This window comes from Lissotriton vulgaris, chromosome 6, assembly GCF_964263255.1.
Source record: "Lissotriton vulgaris chromosome 6, aLisVul1.2, whole genome shotgun sequence".
NCBI lineage: Eukaryota > Metazoa > Chordata > Amphibia > Caudata > Salamandridae > Lissotriton > Lissotriton vulgaris.
In genome coordinates, this window is record NC_141694.1 from 519,715,229 (window position 1) to 519,735,095 (window position 19,867).

The window sequence follows — 19,867 nt, forward strand, 5'->3', positions numbered from 1 at the left end:
CCTGATCCTCGCACTACATTAGACATAACACAAATAATGTTGCTGCCAACATTGGGCTCTACGCGGGTTTAAGATAGAGTTACAGGGAATGAATCAACACACTTGATGCTTCGCATGCAGAGAGCTGGTAGCTGTTGATGTGATCTCCTCCTACTGAGAATTAGAGGTATGGGCCCGCCCTGCTAGAACCCAAATGAGACCTTCTTAGATATAATATAATATTCTAAATAGGGTGCACGAAATATAGGTGATACAGATTTCTATAGATTTTGCATTATAATATGCTATCACCGTTCGCTTATTATGGACTAGTGACTATGCTGCTAACTCTGGTTTTTATAATATGTATGTTGATATTATATTATTATATAAGATACTGCGTTTGAGAACTTTGCATTGAAAAATAAACATTTCAAACTTGCACGTGTGTTCTTTGCCTCCAAGTTTCGGTTTGTAATGATTATATAACGAAAGAGTGTTCATGTGTTCCACGATACCTGAGGTACCCTAAGTTCATGTTCTGGATTGTCTAAGTCATTGGGAAGTTATTACTCCCTATGAGACACTGTAGCTAGCTTGGTAAGGGGATTTCTGAAACTAAGGTGAGTTTTGGGTCACCCTAACTCACCCAGGTTCTAGATCTCTGTGCACAGTTCTGTGGGAGAACGGAAACCCTGCAACATGGCGCACATACGTTGTTGGCCTTATATCATGACACTCGAGTAGTATATCATTCAAACCTTAACACCTTCATTCCCGTTTCCGGAAAACGGTGGTGTCGGACAAACCTACCTATTTTTTGAAATAGGTCTTTTCAAGCTTGATTCTTACTAAAACGGTTTCCTTGAATTACTACCCAGTTGTGCTACAAAGTAGTCTTTGTTTTTTCACTTTCCTGTGCTGACATGGCACAACCCGTGGACATCCCGCAACATAGTCGCATTGCGGTGCGTGACCACTTGCGGGCTTATAATGTCCCTGTAGACGGCTTGGCTGTGGTTCCGGTGGTGAGTGCGGAACATGCTTACCCATACGAACTGTTTTATTCGTGGGTGACATTTCCGGCGGTGGACGCTAATTCTGGAGTGTTCCATTCATACACTGCTTCAGCTGTACCGGTTGCGTATGCTCCGTACAGGGCACTGGAAGTTCCTATTGATGCTTGGCAGCATGGAGTTTGGTTTGGTGGCGCCCTACCACACGCTTTAACCGCTCCGAGGTTAGGTCCTTTGTCCATTCCGGGCACACCTTGGCCCGCTTTGGCTGGATTCACTCCTCACCCTAATCGCGTCACTTGTAACGTGGCTGATCTGCGGCGGCTTCATGAAGTCGCAGTGAAAGTGATTAGAGCGCTTGTTCAATACACTAGCCGTAATGTTCAAGACGTAGCCCCTAGGGGTGCACAGCTTTGTGCAGAACAGGCTGGTTTGAAAATCAATCCTGTCATGGTGAATTCCGTGATGGGCAAAAAGCCCCAAGACAAGGATGATTTTCCGTTCTGGCTGGCTGAGAAATTCGGCCAGCTGGAAGCTGTGTTTCCCAACACGAGTCCTGGTGATAAGCACAGGATTCTTACACTGAGTTTACTGAAAGATTTGGCACCTGAACTTGTTGACTGTGAGACCTGGGGTAGGACTTTTGCGGCGGTCTATTCGAGGTGCTATGGTACCACATCTGTGACCAATCTGGGTGCGGTCCTTAAACGTGTTCAGGACGAACAAGGACCGGAGTCGGCGGTCGAATTGGCTATGCGCCTGTGTGGCACCTTTGATATAGTTTGCGATCTGATCCTTGCGAATGTCAAGGGGGATGCAGTGAACTTTCAGGTTGCTAACGCACTGGCATGGGTTCCCGAGGCCGAGAGACCCCGTAGGTTGGCAAGGATTATTGTGGCTGCTTATAAAACGGTTGGACGCAATGCGAAGGGGCTTAAGGTTTTTCCTGATAAGGAGAAAAAGCCCTGGGGTCAGTCTTCGGATACTAGTGGTCAACAAAAGTCCAAAAAACAAAATTGGCCTAAAAAGCAGAATCAGGGTAAGCAACAACAACAACAAACACAGGTTCCTGCTCCTGCGTCTCCGTTGCCTGCGCAGTCAGATCGGGTTTATGATTTGCACGATCGCGCAATGATTAAGTCACCTGAAAGGTTTCAGGCTTCTGACCAACGCTCTCCTCGTTCCTTTCAAGACTCATCGGCTCCGTCAACCGGTGGCGGAGGGGGCGGCAGGGGCTGGGGTGGCCAGCAAGGACGTGGTCAGCCCCGCCCACGAGCCGGTGGAGATCAGCTGGAAGGCGCTATGCCCAGGAGGCCACAGTTTGCTACAAAGAAAGTCGCCGCCCTGACAGCGCATCGATATGCCCCAGATAGTGAGAACGCGGCTTCGGAATCTGACGTGGGCTCTGACCTTGCTGGACAGCGTAGCAGAGATTACCATAGTGAGAGAGGCCCTCCGTCCACTGTTGAAGGTGACAGCGACTGACACTTATGTTGTGATTGAGACTGCTGATACGCATGTTGCTCCCCCTGAACGTCTTTTTGAAATTGTCCTGTTAATAGAAGGTGACATGCAGCGAACTGTAAAAGGGGTATTTTGGGAAAATCTCTCGTCTACGTATGACATTTTGCTTTTGGAGACTGACTGGCCCCCACCTTTTGTTCTCGCAGCTCCGCGAGGGGAGGAGGTGATCCTCCCCAGTTTCGCGCACACTGTATCGAGAGTGGAAGCTCTGCATTTTGCAGAAGAGTGGGCTCTGGCGCTTGCGCCGGCTGTGTATCGCAATCAGTGTGGCTGGGATAAATTGTCTCCAAGCCACGAGATTCCGTTGCGGTCTCAGCCGCAGCCTCAACCTCAATATCCCATACGGCGTGAAACCAAAGCTTCAGTCGCGGCTATCCTTGATCAATTGGAATATCAGGGTGTAATTGAAACGTGTGTGTCACCGATGAATAACCCCCTTTTTACTGTAAACAAGCCGGACGGCTCATATCGTTTGGTTTTGGATTATAGGCATTTGAACTCGCATTGCCGTAACTGCGCAGTACAGAATACTCATGGCTCTGCGTTAGTGAATAGTCTTGAGCGTAAACGGTTCAAAACCACGCTTGACATTTCCAATGGTTTTTATGCCCATAGATTAGACGGTCTAAGTTCCCAATGGACCAGTTTTACATGCGGCGGTGTGCAAAAAATGTTTCGGCGTCTCCCAATGGGCTATAAGAATAGTCCTGGAGTATTCTCCACCCGCATTGTCTCTCTTTTGGAGGGCATCAACCCAGTTGCTTGTTCGTATGTGGATGACATTTATCTGACAGACGACGATCTTCGGGAGCATCTGTGTCGAGTAAATAGCATAATTTGTAACTTTGCAGACATTGGTTACAAGTTTAACTTTGCAAAGTCGCACATTGCAGAGTACACAGTGTTGTTTCTCGGCTACGAGCTAAACAACGAGGGAAAGAGTTTGGCACCTCACTTCCTGGAGAAATGCGCACAGTTGCGCTCTCCGACAACACTGAAAAAATTACAATCTTTGTTGGGTTTTTTGAATTTCGGGAGAACTTACATTCCGGAATATGCCCAGCGTATCAAGCCTTTGTATGCTTTGATACAACCTTTTTTTTCCAAATCATGCTGGCTGCCTGAGCATTCAGCCATTCTGCAGTCTTTGCAGGCTGATTTGCTCGCTTCTGAATACTTACAGACTCGTGATAACCAGACCAACCTGGTGATAAGAATTATCCCTGGGGCGGTGCGTTTCACGTACCTGACTTTTAATGAAGGTGATACAGTACCTATTGCTTACAAGTCACACTTGTACACTTCGGCTGAACTGCGTTTTTCCACTGTGGAGAAAGTTTTAACGGCTGTACAGATGGCGATTCTTAAAGAACGTGCCCTGTCACAAGGAAAACGCATGTTGGTTGTTACCCCGTGTCCTGCCTTGGAGGCAGTTACGAAAGCCAGTGTACCTAATTCCAAAGCTTTGCACCCTCGGTGGATTCAGTGGGCTGCATCTTTGACATCCCAGGATGTCACGTTTATTTTTGACACCACTTTACGATCGCAGGAGTATTTACAGTATGAATTTGTTCATCCTGCTCCTTTAGCAATGCGGCCGTTGGAGGATTTCCATTGCATCATTTACACTGATGGTTCGGCGCAGGTTGCGCATGGCTCTAAACATGCCTACGTTTCCGCATGCGCCATTGTGGTCGGTGCCATGGTGAACGATGAGTTCAAGTCCAGTGTCGTGCACACGCAGACGCTTGGGGACTGCACCGCACAATTAGCAGAGCTTCGCGCTCTGATGCTTGCGTTGGAGTACGCAGATCATAGTGTGACGACTTTAATCGTAAGTGACTCTTACTACTGTGTCCAGTCTTACAATGAAAACTTGTTCTTTTGGATTCAGAATGAATTTCGTGATTCCAAAGGTAGCACAATAAAACATAAAATGATCTGGGTCCGAGTGGCGGAACTTAAATGTAAATGTAAATGTACATGTATTTATATAGCGCAAACCACCCACATCGCAGGCATCTAAGCGCTTGCTTAGGGAACCCGTCCTGGTATTCCCCTGTGAGATAACCCCGGCAGGATATCCACAAGGTGAAAGCCAGGCATCCCTCCGCGAGGGGCCGTTGTGGAGATTAAGCAAGCTATTGCCGAGAGTCGCAGAGTGTGAACCCATGAGTCGAGTAGGCACCGGAGCGAGAATTATCGAGTCCGTGGAATTATTGAGCCCAAGCCCCGTCAAGGCGGGGAATTGAACCCTGGTCCAGGGCTGATCTCAGCTTCCAGGTCTGCCGCCTCTAACCCCTGAGCCACACTTCTCCACTAAAGAGAAGTTGCCACTCGTGTTTGTGATTCATACTCTCGGCCATCAGCGCGTGGGGGTCCACGCTGTTGGAAATTCGCTTGCTGATGAAGCAGCGAAGTCAGCGGTATCGAAATACTTAGTTGCAGCAGTCACGAGGTCCAAAAGCAAAATAGATAATGACATCTTGGCAGCTGTTGCTGCAACCGAGAAGGGAAGTAAATATCCTACGGGGTTCCCTTCTAAATACACATACCACTTAAGTCCCGATAAGGTTCCTTATGTGAAAATTCCTGATGTTGGCGAGCGTCTAGTTCCCAACTCGGATCGCAGAATAGCTTTGATTACAGCGGCTCATGAAGGTGTGGCGTCTGCGCATGCGGGCGTCTCAGCCACTGTAACTCAGCTAGGCATGGGCGGAAAATCCGTTCCGCTCGCGGATTTTGCGGATTTTCGGGAAATCCGCAATCCGCGAGATTTGCGAATTTCCTGCAAAATCCGCAAATCCGCGAGCAGCGGATTTTGCTCGCACTGCTCGCACTGTTCGCGTGAGTTCGCGCCCCGCGAATAAGTGCGAAATTGCAGAAATACGTTCTAAGCAAAACTGAAAGTAACTACTTACCAGGTTCAAAAGTTCAGGCACATCATTAGTAGCCATTTCCTGTAGTGCTTCCTGAGGGGCCCCTCCAGAGTTCAGTTGCCAGTTGAAACTATTATGTGACCCTGCTCTGAACCTCAGAATAGTTACACATATGCCACAAAGGTCATGAATTACAGCTAAGGGAGACAAGCAGGAGCCAGGCTGGAAGTTAAAATCCATTAATCAGCCCCTAATTCATTATTGTCAGTTGTGGCAGGGCAGGTGTTGTAACTAATTTTGCAACAATGAAAGCACTTAGCAAGTGCAAAAGATCACTAATCAGGGCGCACTAAGGAAGCAGGTGCCAGCTAAAAAAATATTCTGTGACACATTAATCAGCCCCAAATTAATTCAGGTCACTTGAGGCAGGGAAGGTGTGCTTTGCTTTGCCGAAAATAATGTACACTGGACAACCAGAGGGTGTGGTGATGAAACAGAGGGTGGCATGGGTGGGCCAGAGGGTGGCATGAGTAGTCAGAGAGTGGCAGTGGTGACAGAGAGTGGCAGTGATGAAGAAGAGTGTCCCAAACAGGTTGGACACGTAGAAACAACAAGTTCGCAAAACTTGCGACCCGACAGGTAAGTTCGCAAATTGCGAAATTGTAAAAACCCTCGCGAACTGGCAGAAACACGGGCGAACACAAAAAAAAAAAAAAATCCGCAAATTCGCGGGAATTCGCGGATTTTGCGGATTGCGAGTTCGCAAATCCGCAAATTCGCGGATTGCCAATCCGCAAAATCCGCTCATGCTTAAACTCAGCTAGAACAGAGGTTCTGGTGGCGGGGACTGTACAAACAGACGCGCGATTATGTCCTTCAATGTGACATTTGCCAGCAGATTAAACCTTCAACTGCTGCGCGTCCGCCTCAGACACAGTTGTACATCTCTAATAAACCGCTTGGATGCGTTTATTTGGATCACTGCGGTCCTTTTTCTTCTGATACTGCATACAAATACATCTTAGTAGCAGTTGATTCATGCACACGCTTTGTGTGGGTATGGCCACATCGGAGCGCTGATTCACGGACTGTCATTAAGGATTTGCGAGTCTTTGTGGGAATTTTTGCCTGTGGTACCTTCCATTCGGATCAGGGTCCGGCTTTCGCCTCTAAGGCGTATAAGGATGCTATGGTTTCGTTGGGGGTCCAAGTCAAGTTTTCGAGTCCCTACAGGCCCGAGGGCAATAGTGTAGTTGAACGAATGAACCGCGACTTAAAGCAATCTTTGACAGCTCGAGTTATAGGCACTTGCAGAAACTGGCTGGCCCACCTCAATGGGGTGCAATGTGCGCTTAATAATCTCCCTAGAAGGTCTCTGGGTGGGCGGACCACGTACGAAATGCTCTTTGGTGTCAAGATGTATGTCCCTGACCTCGATGGGCTAGACTGCAAGGCTCAGGCCACGGCCTTTGACGTAGATGAACATTGCAATGTTTTACAGAATCTACAAAAGACCAGAGACAGTCTTGCAAAGGAACATTTGCCCTCCACATCGGATGATGCGCTGCAGATCCCGGTAGTTGGCTGGCTACCCCAAGTTGGAGAACTGGTTCGAGAGAAGATCGATAACAAGAAAGAGTTTGGTCCCTCATATCGTGCACCGGTTCGGGTTCTTGGAGTGAAGGGCACGAGAACAGTTATTTTACCACCACTTCCAGGTCGTAAGGAAAACAGATTTATTTCTATTGACAATGTCAAGACACACAGGGTGGCCGATTCTTCAGAGCATGACACCGGCTGTATCCTGTCCTTCCATGGTGAGGTACTCTGTGCTGGCTATTACATCTGGTGCAGAACAGGAGGTGTCCCTCGAGATGCCTGCCATATCCAGTCCTTTATTAAATACTATTCCTGTTACTAACATTGATGAGTTGAACTACACCTATCCTGCTGATTTATCGATGCCTGATTTACAGACCGGTTTGGCCAACCAATCCAGATTCTCTTTTGACACTGTTTCGGAACTTTCAAAGAAACCTTCAACTATTGCAAAATATGCCAAGTTGTTTAAAAAACATTTTTTAATTCCCCCATGGACATACATTTGGTTGATCCTATTTTCATTTTACCTTTTTATGTCAATTGGTTTTGTGTTTTATTTTTTCCGCCTGATCGATGGGCACTACGTTAAAGAAAGAACAGGAATTCAGTACCTAAATGGAACATTGGCCCCTCTTTCCTCTTCACATTCAGCGCACAGACTGAAACGAAACTTAAATACAGTCAACATTACTGCTTGGCCTGTCCTTGATGGAATTGTGTGGGATGCGGTTAGGTTTCAGATACATGGGCCTACTGAAGTGATTAATGTTCCAAATGTGCTTAGAGTAAACATGGGAGATGTGATTAAACAAAATATACGTTCTGATGATTGGGATATTCAGGCCGTAGAAGCATTATTCTCTGATTTGAAATACTATGCTGCCTTCGATGCTGAGGATCTGTATTTAGATTCTATTAATTATGGTGATTTGTTTTGTTTTCAACATTATGGTAATCATTTTTTGCATAAGACAAATTCAAGGAGGGTTGCTATAAATTATACACAATGGGAACATTGCCCTGCTCCATTAGGTGGCAGCTCCAATACGTTTTTGAAAAAATACACTTATTTCACAGACTTTAATCAATCAAATCCTGAGTCATTTTATTTCAAAATGACACAAAAGTCCATGTCCAAAGTTAGACTTACCGATACAAAATTGCTGTATTCGAAGTCCTTTCTAGACAGGTTGGCTGTAGATGGCTACGAGTTTTGGAAAGGAACAATTGACCTTAAATCGGTTTGGGGTACCAAAGATTGGCAGGTACAAGGCACTGAGGCTTTGCACCGTGCATGTCTCATCCCGAATCACATGTTGTTTTTAAATTCATCCATTTTCCAAACAACATGCTTTGGATTGGCTACTTCAAAAAAATTAAATACACCAACCATCCCAGATTTAGAGGAATATTCAGGTTGGGGTAATTATACTGAACTGTCCATTCATGAGTTGCAAGCTCTGTTGCACAATTCATCCTTTAACATTTCCTGTTTGGATTCCAAGGGTTGGCTAATGTGGCATAGGAGTGCTGATTCTTGCCAACGTCGTTTTCTGGGTTTGGCTGAAGGGTTCACAGAAGTCAGACCTGATCCCCGTTTTGAGGAAGATTATACTGTCACGACTTATTCTGTGGGGAAGCTGTGTCAGAATGGGTTACAACATTCCACATTAGCTGCAGTTAAACTACATCTGTCTCATTTAACTGAAAATGTGGATTTGAACGATTTTATAAAAGGCCCAGCTAAAGGTAGATCTAAACGATGGATTTATGCGATTTACAATGAAATTTGGAAAGTTTCTCAAATTGAGGCTGCTAAGCGCCTGAGAGCAATTGATCAAGCAAATTTAGAAAAAGTGCTTGCAGTTCTCGATAACAGTATTAACACGCTTTCTTCCCGAATTTACACGTTGAACAATATTGTGTCTTCTGTTGTTGACATTGTACATGATGAAGTGTCCGTGTTATATCATGGTCAAAATTAATTGCGTTCTGTAATGCAGTTTGCTTGGACACTACAGACTCTGAAGTCTGGTCGAGTGTCTTGGAGTTATATGAACGTCTCATCACTATTTGCCCCATTTAATTTGACTGAAAAGCAGCGCATGCTTTCCATGCGAGATGCATCATTTTCTATGTTACACATTGAGAAGTTAGAATCTTTGCCCTTCTCTGTGGCTGAGGCGGCTGCTGCTGCATGGCTTATCCATGGTATTATTACTTTACCATTTGCTCTGTATAAATTTACAAATTGTATGAGATATATTGCTATAGGGCGATATGAACCATTGGGAAGTGTTTTCCTACATGAGACATGGTCTTTACCATATACATACAGATGTCTGAAAGAAGGAAAGGAAGTGAATCTGAATGGTGAAGAATGCACACAGTCGCCTGACCGTTCACTGATATGCAGGCACATCCAGTTACATGGTTCTTGTAATCAGGACAGACCAAATTTAGCCTGTGTTTTAAAAGGCACACCGGTTCCTGCAATAGTTCCCACATTCACTTTGTTGTCTAACGGTAGTTATTTACTTTTGAACAACGAACTGTGTTGTGGGTTAATGGTCGGTATCGCATATGTGGTTACTGTATCAGAACGTGTGGTGTGTTGCAAGAACGTGTTATATCCACCCACGCATGGGAATTCAGATGTTTCCATTTGGCCAAGAATACCAACCTTGAGAGCGGAGTTCAATGGTTTGAGCCGAATAAGAGCCCTTTTGTCTCAAAAAGAAGTGGCCCTGAGCTCGGCCCGCGAAACGTATGTCCTTCACATAGCTAACACACGCACAGAGGTGCAGGCACTTTTAAATACTGATTTGCCGTTTCATTTCTCCGAGCTGGTTCATCAAATCTTCAATGCCTCCTCCACAACCGGTCTAGCACTTTTTTTAAAATTGGTTAGCAGTGGTCTCGTGACTACTTTTGAAAAAGTATTTTATTATTATCCCTGCGTTTTTTCATTCTATATTCGCAAGCCTGTTTGGCGGATTCCCGGTTTTGCTGGCTTTGGCTGCAGGCGTTCTGGTGATATTTTGCTTTATAAAACATGGATGCCCATCCTGCGCAAGGAAACGCTCAGCCCCTACTGATGCAGTTTCGCAACCGGATGCTTGATTACTATGGCTCCTTGCCGTTTGCGACTTTAAGCACAGCTTTTGGATTATCGTTCAGATTTTTCTATTTCACATGTGTCCAGCCTGTGTTTCATTGCCTGAGCTGTGATTTCGACTGGGCCATTGATTTGTGTCTCTGTTTACCGACTTCTCCTGATGTCGATTTTGATCAGCTAATGAGCCCCGTAGTTGCTCACGAGTTGGTTTGTTCTGGCGAAAGGGTTATGGCCGTGGCAGCGATGCATGGACTAATGGGTCAGTGGGACATATCCGCATCAGCGCATGACTTTCTGGCGCATAGCATTCTCGAGAACCCACTGAGTTGTCCTCTGATGTTCCTAGAGGATTCAATGCTGGAGGAGCACGTATGTTCTTTCCCATTGCTTAATTGGATGGCTGAACTGTTTTCGGATGATGACAGTGATTTCATGTTGGAAGCTGTAGCTACCTATTTTGCATATTCATTCAACCCATGAGTGACTTTGAAGACTTTCATTATTATGGCACGTGACTTTTTAGTAATTCTGAATGGTGCCTTTTTTATTACGAACATTCGACTTTCATTTGTTCTAGGCCTGTGGGCTTGTAGTTGGCCTTAAGTTCGAATTTTTATATTTTTGTGTGGCCACTATAGGCATTCATACATATTTTTTTTTATTATTGAAAACATATATACATTTACATACATTTAGCTTGGCTCAATATTGTTGAACTCTGCTTTCATGTTTTGCCTCTCATATAGTATTGGCTTATATTTTCTTCCTTTTTTAACCGTCCTCGGATCATTGGGGGAGTGTCATATGGTTACTGCGTTTCTATATATTGTGTTAAGTTAGCATGAGTTTATTAAATGTTTAAACGACATATTTTCCTTCGGCTTCAGTTTGCACACGACACCTAATTGTTATTGTAGCTTTCAACCTAGACGAAAGATGTGATTTATTTGAGAATAATATGTTATTGCTCTGATATCAGTCGTGCTTGGTACAACTGTCTGCACACTGAGAACTGCACCCTCTAAGAATAACCTAACACAAGGTTGCTGAAAGCCTGATCCTCGCACTACATTAGACATAACACAAATAATGTTGCTGCCAACATTGGGCTCTACGCGGGTTTAAGATAGAGTTACAGGGAATGAATCAACTCACTTGATGCTTCGCATGCAGAGAGCTGGTAGGTGTTGATGTGATCTCCTCCTACTGAGAATTAGAGGTATGGGCCCGCCCTGCTAGAACCCAAATGAGACCTTCTTAGATATAATATAATATTCTAAATAGGGTGCGCGAAATATAGGTGATACAGATTTCTATAGATTTTGCATTATAATATGCTATCACCGTTCGCCTATTATGGACTAGTGACTATGCTGCTAACTCTGGTTTTTATAATATGTATGTTGATATTATATAAGATACTGCGTTTGAGAACTTTGCATTGAAAAATAAACATTTCAAACTTGCACGTGTGTTCTTTGCCTCCAAGTTTCGGTTTGTAATGATTATATAACGAAAGAGTGTTCATGTGTTCCACGATACCTGAGGTACCCTAAGTTCATGTTCTGGATTGTCTAAGTCATTGGGAAGTTATTACTCCCTATGAGACACTGTAGCTAGCTTGGTAAGGGGATTTCTGAAACTAAGGTGAGTTTTGGGTCACCCTAACTCACCCAGGTTCTAGATCTCTGTGCACAGTTCTGTGGGAGAACGGAAACCCTGCAACAATATCTTTCAGTGCTGGTATTGAATTCAGAAGTTGGAGAATATTCCCTCTGCTCAGGATATCGAAAGATCCTTTTGATTCATATTCTTGGGTGAAGGTAATGGTGGTAGAGTTCCCTGCTTGGTCTGTCTGCTTCAGCCCCAAGTGTTTTTCGATAGAGTCGATTGTAGAGTGCTGAGTTGGTACAATAGAGAGATCGGGAATTAGTGGCTCTTGACGCCTGTGGCCTGGAGGGCAACCTGGGCCGAGATCAAAATTTAACGAGAGACCCAAGTACCCAGTTGAGCCAGTCCTCGACACAATAGGGGTACTCTGTGCTTCATTGAGCAATTGGAATGTGTTATCGTTTAGTTGGATTTCCCCTCCTGGTGTCTTTACTGGACCATGATTGATTGATTATAGTGCTTATATAGCGCATACTATCACCCTACGGGTATCCTGGCGATTCAGACTAGGAAGAATTGACCAGAAGGGAATAGGTCAGAGCAGAAAGACAGGAAGACAAGAGGTGAAACCCTAGGAAAGAGCCCAGTTTTTAGACTCTTACGAAACTCTGTCAAAGAATTAATTTGTCTGAGATTCAGGGGTAGCTCCTTCCATAGGCGTGCACTAGCCACATTAAATGCCCTCCCTCCCGACCTAGAGCGTTTGAACCAGGGAACCGTCAATAGGCTGGGGCTAAAGTAGCGAAGCTGCCTCATGGGCTGGTACCATGTAAATTTTTCCTGCAGTGGGACTGGACCCAACTCGTGCACCGCTCTGAATACCAGGCAGAGAGACTTAAAGTGGAACCTTTCCTTAATAGGCAGGCAATATAGGGGCATATTATCAAGCCTGTGCGCTAAAATTATCGCCGCTTTATCGGCCGAAAACGGCCGATAAAGCGGCGATAATGGGCTTGATAATATGCTCTGTGGAATTCCAATCAAAGCCCATGTTAGATGTCTTCACATCTAACATGTGCTTCGATTGGAATTCCATAGAGCATATTATCAAGCCCATTATCGCCGCTTTATCGGCCGTTTTCGGCCGATAAAGCAGCGATAATTTTAGCGCACAGGCTTGATAATATGCCCCATAGATCGTTCAGGGCCAAGGTGGTAGATGAGCACCGCTGCCTATTAAGCTCCAGTTTTACAACTGCCGACTGGACTCTCTGCAATCCCTGGATGATGTATTGGGGAGCCCCTAAATACAGGGAATTGGAGAAGTCCATCCTGTTAATCACTGTGCTTCTTACCACCAATAAGCACAATTTTTTTGGTAGGAGCGGAAGTATTTTATGTAACATGTGCATTAAGTTGAAGCACATGCTGGCGGTCTTGTTTGCCTATGACTCCATCTGAAGGCTATCGTCAATCAGAACCCCCAGATTGCGTACCTTGGTTACCGGAATTATTGGTTCCGCCTCAGGAGTAAGTTTAAACTCAAATGGTAGATGTTTGGACATCCTGGCAGAGGAACAGTACACCACCTCAGTCTTCCCGCTATTAAATTGTAAGGAGTTTCTTCTGAGCCAGTCAGCCGTCCGACGCATACATTGCTGGAACATGTCCAGAGATACTGCATGTTCACCTTCTAGGGAAAATGCCAATTGCATATCGTCTGCATAATTGACTAGGCTGACTCCAAAGGACTTGATAATGGGAGCATGGGATGAAGATATACATTAAAAAGAATAGGACTGATCGCAGAGCCCTGTGGCACCCCATAGACTACCGGGGATTTGCTAGAGGAAAACTGTACTAAGGTTACTACCTGCTGTCTTGCTGCCAGATAGGACTGAAGCCATTGCAGTGCCCATCCTTTCACTCCTATCTTCTTAAGTCTCTCCACTAAGATGGGATGTCTCACCGTGTCGAATGCGGCCGACATATCGAGAAGCACTAAAACAGTGGCATTCCCGTTGTCGGCTCGCATGCACAAATTGTCCAGCATGGTGGCCAGAGCCGTCTCAGTCCCATGGCCAGGGTGAAACCCGAATTTTTCTCTATTGAGCAAGTGATTATCCTCCAGAAAGCACGATAGTGTCCTACTGACTGCTTTTTCTGAGATTTTAACCGGATATGGCAGGAGAGAGATGGGTTTAAAACTTGTTGAAGTTGACGGGTCCAGAGAGGGCTTTTTAACCAGTGGAGTCACCACCGCTTGCTTCTAGCATTCTGGGACAATTCCTTCTTCTAAAGACTGATTGCAAATCTGTTTTAGCCAAGGAAAGGTTTCTCGGCCAAATGACTTCCAGATTTTATGGGGGAGGGTGTCAAGGGGAGAGCCCGAGGATACACAATGCGCCAAACTATTAAAAGCAGCATCAGTGAGGGTCTGAAAATTATCCAAGGTCATTAGCTGTTGTGGGTCTTCATCCATCATTTGTTCTGAATTATCTTGACCATCATTCATATTAACATGGAGAGTACCGACAATTTTGGCAATCTTATCTTGGAAGTAAAAGGAAATCTCATCACATAGTTTTTGTGATACTGTCACTTTATTATTCAGACAAGTAGGGGAGGAAAGGTCCTTAATGATTTTAAAGAGAGCTTTTGTCCCATTCGACGCTTGTATAATCCAGGTAGCGTAGAAGTCAGGCTTAGACTTAAGAATGAGCTCTTTGTATTTCAGTTGTACTAATCTCAAGACTTTTTTATCTTCCTCAAGGTAGCTCTTTCTCCACTTCCTTTCCTCCTTGTTGCGGAACATATGTAGCTGTTTCAGATCTTGATTATACCAGGGAGCCATGGTTTTGTTCCTATTTTTTAGTTTCTTTATTGGAATTGCCTGATCCAAAATGTCAGTTATATAGCTAGTGTAGATTCTATCATGTTTCTCTACTGTCACCGTGGGTATGAAATGATTGGCCTTTGGGGCAGACACATGGGTTCTGGTCTTATCTAATTTTGCCCATTCCCTGCCTCTCCTATGAATTCTTGGCTGACAAGTACAGTCCTTTGGGCATGCCAGCCTAATATTAAAATGAATTAGATAATGGTCAGTCCAATTCTGAGGAATTATATTTAATACCTTAGTTATAGATTGCTTAGCAAACAGTAAGTTAAGAGTGTGCCCCCCCTTTATGGGTGGAGTGTTCCACCAACTGTGAAAGATTAAGATTTGCGCATGTGTGCCTCAAATTTCTCAAATGGCTACTAAAATTCCCATCCTCCCTAAGATTAAAGTCTCCTAGTATAAGCATTCTGGAGTGTGCCAGAGTTAAATTAGTGATAGTGTCCAGGAGATTTTGGTATTGAGTAGTACACCCTGGAGGCCTGTATCATAGCAATCCTGTAGTAGGCTACCTCTGGGTGCCTGCAGCAAAAATCCCGTAAGTTCTATCTAGTAAAGACATAAATGTAGCTCCTCCTTAAAAATCACTCCCACTCCTGCACCTCTGCCCATAGCTCTAGGCTTATGGAGGATTTTATATCCATTAGGGTAGGCAAATCCTATTTCCACCTCTGACTCAGCACTGGTCCACGTCTCTATTAAGAACAGTGCCTCCAGTCCCAGATCTTCAATCAGGCTTGAGGCCTCTGCATAGTGCTTAACTAGTGACCGGCTGTTAATCAGTCCGAATATGAGGGTCTTTTCCACAGTTCTCATACGAGCCGTAGGGTGGATAACTTTACAGTCTATCTTACAAAGATTCATAAGCTGTTCCCTGGAGTAAGTCAGGCGGCTTTGGTCGCCATCAAAACGGGCAGCATGACTGGTGCTGAGCACGTCCGGGCGCAGACAGGCTTGCCTCTGGCATGCCTCCGTTGCGCCATTGGCGCGCGTGCTGCACGCTTGCATTTCCCTGCTTAAATATGCAGGCCGATGAAAACTGCCCAGCCTTTAGAGCGCCTCCCAAAATGGTGCAGAGAAATGGCAGTGTGCCTAATACTCCCTCACCCAAGATGGCGCTACTAACAGGAAATAGAATGTTTTAGCCCCGCTCGAGCAGCGGTGAAGAGAAATAGTTTTTATGGTGCGGGTAGGTGGCTTCACATACACAGCAAATCAAAAGGCAGCGTATACAACCATGACTGGGCGTTTGAACAAGCTGCTCAATTTACCTGGTAGAGGTACTAGGATCGGTGCCCAAGTTAAGTGGTAAGTGCAGTGTAGCAGCTGAGTTCCACCTTGGGTTGAACAAAGGTGCGAAGTAATCTCCCTTGCCCCGATTGGTTGCAGTGTTCTGCCGTCGATACTGTCGTCCTGTTTCAATTTGACTTTGGGTGTTCTTTTTCCTCTGGAGTCGGTTTGACTACTGATTGAAGACCGTGCTGCCCCCGACAGCGATGTCTCCTCTTTTGTTCTGTTTGTGTTGTCCTTATTTTCCATAAGGCGGGTTTCCCTTTGCTGATTTAACATACCCTCAGCTTCCGGGACATGAACTATTGTTTGTTCTTGCATTTGTTGCAGTGGTCGATTTACTGTGAATAGCAGGTACACTTTTGTGAGGCTAGGCAATGGTATTTTATTTCGACCTCTCCTCCTGAGTTAACGACGTCGCTTGGCATTCTGCTTTGGTGTTTGCACCTTAGGTAACAGAATGGTCCCAGACTGCGAACTGCCTTCCGGACAAGTTGAAAGACTTATGTCAAGTTTTTTTTTTTTCAATGGTGGGATACCTTTTTTTTTTTTACAATCTCATGACTCCATTTATTCTCAAAACACAAAATAAATATGGATAAATATCAATAAGATGTTTAAAAAATAAATATGGATAAATGCAAGCAGAAATGTAAAAAAAAAATACCATAAAGCCAGGAGCCCTAATTATGAAGTTCACAATGTTACCTATACCACCTGCGTGACACTTTTTATTGCAACTTTAAATACAAAAAATAGCAGATGGGATACCTTTTCAATGATTCATTGGACATTGCTTATTTTAAGGTTGCCTTTTGGTTTCTCTGTGGGTGAGCCTTTGGCAGGCCATCTATGAGAGTAGAGACGATTGAAGGGAGTGTTGATAGTTTGTCTGTAATGGGTCTGCAGCTGCAGATCAGTTCAGCTTCTTGCTACGCTCTGCTGAATAGGACGTTTAGTTGGCCTAATTTTTTGTCTATTCCCCCCCACAAAAAAGGCCAAAGTATCTAGTAGTGACAACTGCAGGTCCATTTTGTCTGACTGGTAATGTAGTATGTCAACAGTCCGTTGCATTGTGTTTAGTAGAATGTCCCATGTGTTCGATACCAGTTCCCCCGGTTGAATTGAAGAACCTGAGGTCAAAGTGGGAATTGGAGACTTTTTGCGTGGAATTGAGTTGCTGGGCACTATTTCTTTGACGTGTCCTTGTGTCTCGTCGCTATTTGTACTGATACTGGCTGTGGGCGGTGGATGTTGTCCAGGAGTTTCCTGTGCGTAGGATGATAGTAGGTCCACCGACTCCTGTGAACCTAGGTAGGAATGGGGGTCCAACCTATCTCTCCAAGAAGACGGGGAATACAATGTAGTTTCAGAAGGCTCATTAGGAGTGACCTGGGGGCCCCTGTTTCAGTGCCTAATGGCGATGTGGCCGACTGAATGGCTCCTGATATAATATAAGATCTTGGGGGGATTTGTGGGGGTCTGTTTGAGACAAGGTCTTAAAGTGGTGATCAAGTTCAGGTGATGTGTTTGGTTTATGTCCACTTAAGACCTCCTGCCCTAAGTTTGTGAGTTTGCCGGTCTCTGTTGTAGACTCTTGTACATTTTGAGCTTCCTTCCACATTTTAGGATCAGTTAAGTCAATTGTGGCATTGCTCATTGGGGAGGGAGTGGACTGGGGTCGGCATGTGATATGGTCCTTGGTTTGCCATTCCACCTCCCCTTCTTGGAGGGCAGGCGGGCTATTGTTTTCTTTGTTTTGTGCTTGCAGATCTTTTCTGGTGATGGCATAGTGACCATAGGTTGGGCCGCTAGAGTTTCCACTGTGACTTGTTCTATTACTGGTGTGGTCCGTGATTGTTGTGGTGTTTTTTGTGAAGAAAGAGGGAGGAGTGGTTCTTGAAGACACTGGATTTTGTCACTGGTGGAAAATATAGATGAAGCTGGATCTTTTAAAAACTGGAATTTTGAAGATGTTTTAGTTGGTATAGGTAGGGGCGACAGCTTCCTAGATTTAGTACTGAATTATTGGCGTCTTGTGTTTCGTGACCCTCCTCCTCAGCTATTACCGGAGTTAATCTTACTTTTACCTTCTGCTTAGCCTTACGGATGACAGCCTCTGGCGGCCCCCTTTTTTGCCTGACCTCATAATTAGAGTCTGTTTAGAGCATAGTGTATATTTAGAGTCCTCTAAATCCACAAGCAGTTCTACTTCTCTGGCGTTATCTAGCTTTCTTTATCCCTAGAGGTACTCTTCCCAATCCTCTTTCCTCTCCTTAAGGAGGTGGTGTTGCCAATCCTCTTTCCTCTCTTGAGGTTGTAGTGTTGTTCCTATATTCCCAATAGGCTCTGGGCATTGGAATAACATATACTATAGGAATGTCTGACATAATATCGACAGACAAAATATCTACATACAAAAATATTGACACAAAAATATCGACATCAAAAATATCGGAGTTATATCTTATAAAGGTAAGTACAAAAATATCGGAAAAAAAATATCGTAGTACAAAAATATCGAAATAAAAATATTGTTTTTTTAAATGTATTAATAATAATGTAAAAATAATTTAAAAATACATATAATTTTACAAATATTAAATAAAAACATTTAAACATATTTAAACAATAATAACTAATACATATATATTTAAAATTAATTAAAAAGTCTACATATAAATTAATATATATACTTACTCCACATATTGCAACAGTAGGAAAAGCGTTGGATAGTGTAGGGGTAAACATTTCTATTCCCACTCCAGAGGGTGCAACAGTAGGGAAAGCGTTGGATAGCGTAGGGGTAAAAATTACTATTCCCACTCCAGAGGGTGCAACAGTAGGGAAAGCGTGGGATAGCGTAGGGGTAAAAATTAATATTCCCACTCCAGAGGGTGCAACAGTAGGGAAAGCGTTGGAAAGCGTAGGGGTTTAAATTACTATTCCCACTCCAGAGGGTGCAACAGTAGGGAAAGCGTTGGATAGCGTAGGGGTTAAAATTACTATTCCCACTCCAGAGGGTGCAACAGTAGGGAAAATGTTGGATAGCGTAAGGGTAAATATTACTATTCCCACTCCAGAGGGTGCAACTGTAGGGAAAGTGTTGGATAGCGTAGGGGTAAAAATTTCTATTCCCACTCCAGAGAGTGCAACAGTAGGGAAAGCGTTGGATAGCGTAGGGGTTTAAATTACTATTCCCACTCCAGAGGGTGCAACAGTAGGGAAAGCGTTAGATAGCGTAGGGGTAAAAATTACTATTCCCACTCCAGAGGGTGCAACAGTAGGAAAAACGTTGGATAGCGTAGGGGTTTAAATTACTATTCCCACTCCAGAGGGTGCAACAATAGGGAAAGGGTTGGATAGCGTAGGGGTAAAAATTACTATTCCCACTCCAGAGGGTGCAACAGTAGGGAAAGCGTTGGATAGCGTAGGGGTGAAAATTACTATCCCTACTCCAGAGGGTGCAACAGTAGGGAAAATGTTGGATAGCGTAGGGGTGAAAATTACTATTCCCACTCCAGAGGGTGCAACAGTAGGGAAAGCGTTGGATAGCGTAGGGGTTTAAATAACTATTCCCACTCCAGAGGGTGCAACAGTAGGGACAATGTTGGATAGCATAGGGGTGAAAATTACTATTCCCACTCCAGAGGGTGCAACAGTAGGGAAAGCGTTGGATAGCGTAGGGGTAAAAATTACTATTCCCACTCCAGAGGATGCAACAGTAGGGAAAGCGTTGGATAGCGTAGGGGTAAAATTTACTATTCCCATTCCAGAGGGTGCAACTGTAGGGAAAGCATTGGATAGCATGGGGGTAAAAATTACTTCACACACTACTCCCCCTTTAACACACAACACAGTACACATACAAAAAAACACAATTAATATAAATATCAATTAATCAATTAATAACAATTAATATTATTAAATTGATGTAATTTTAATTGAA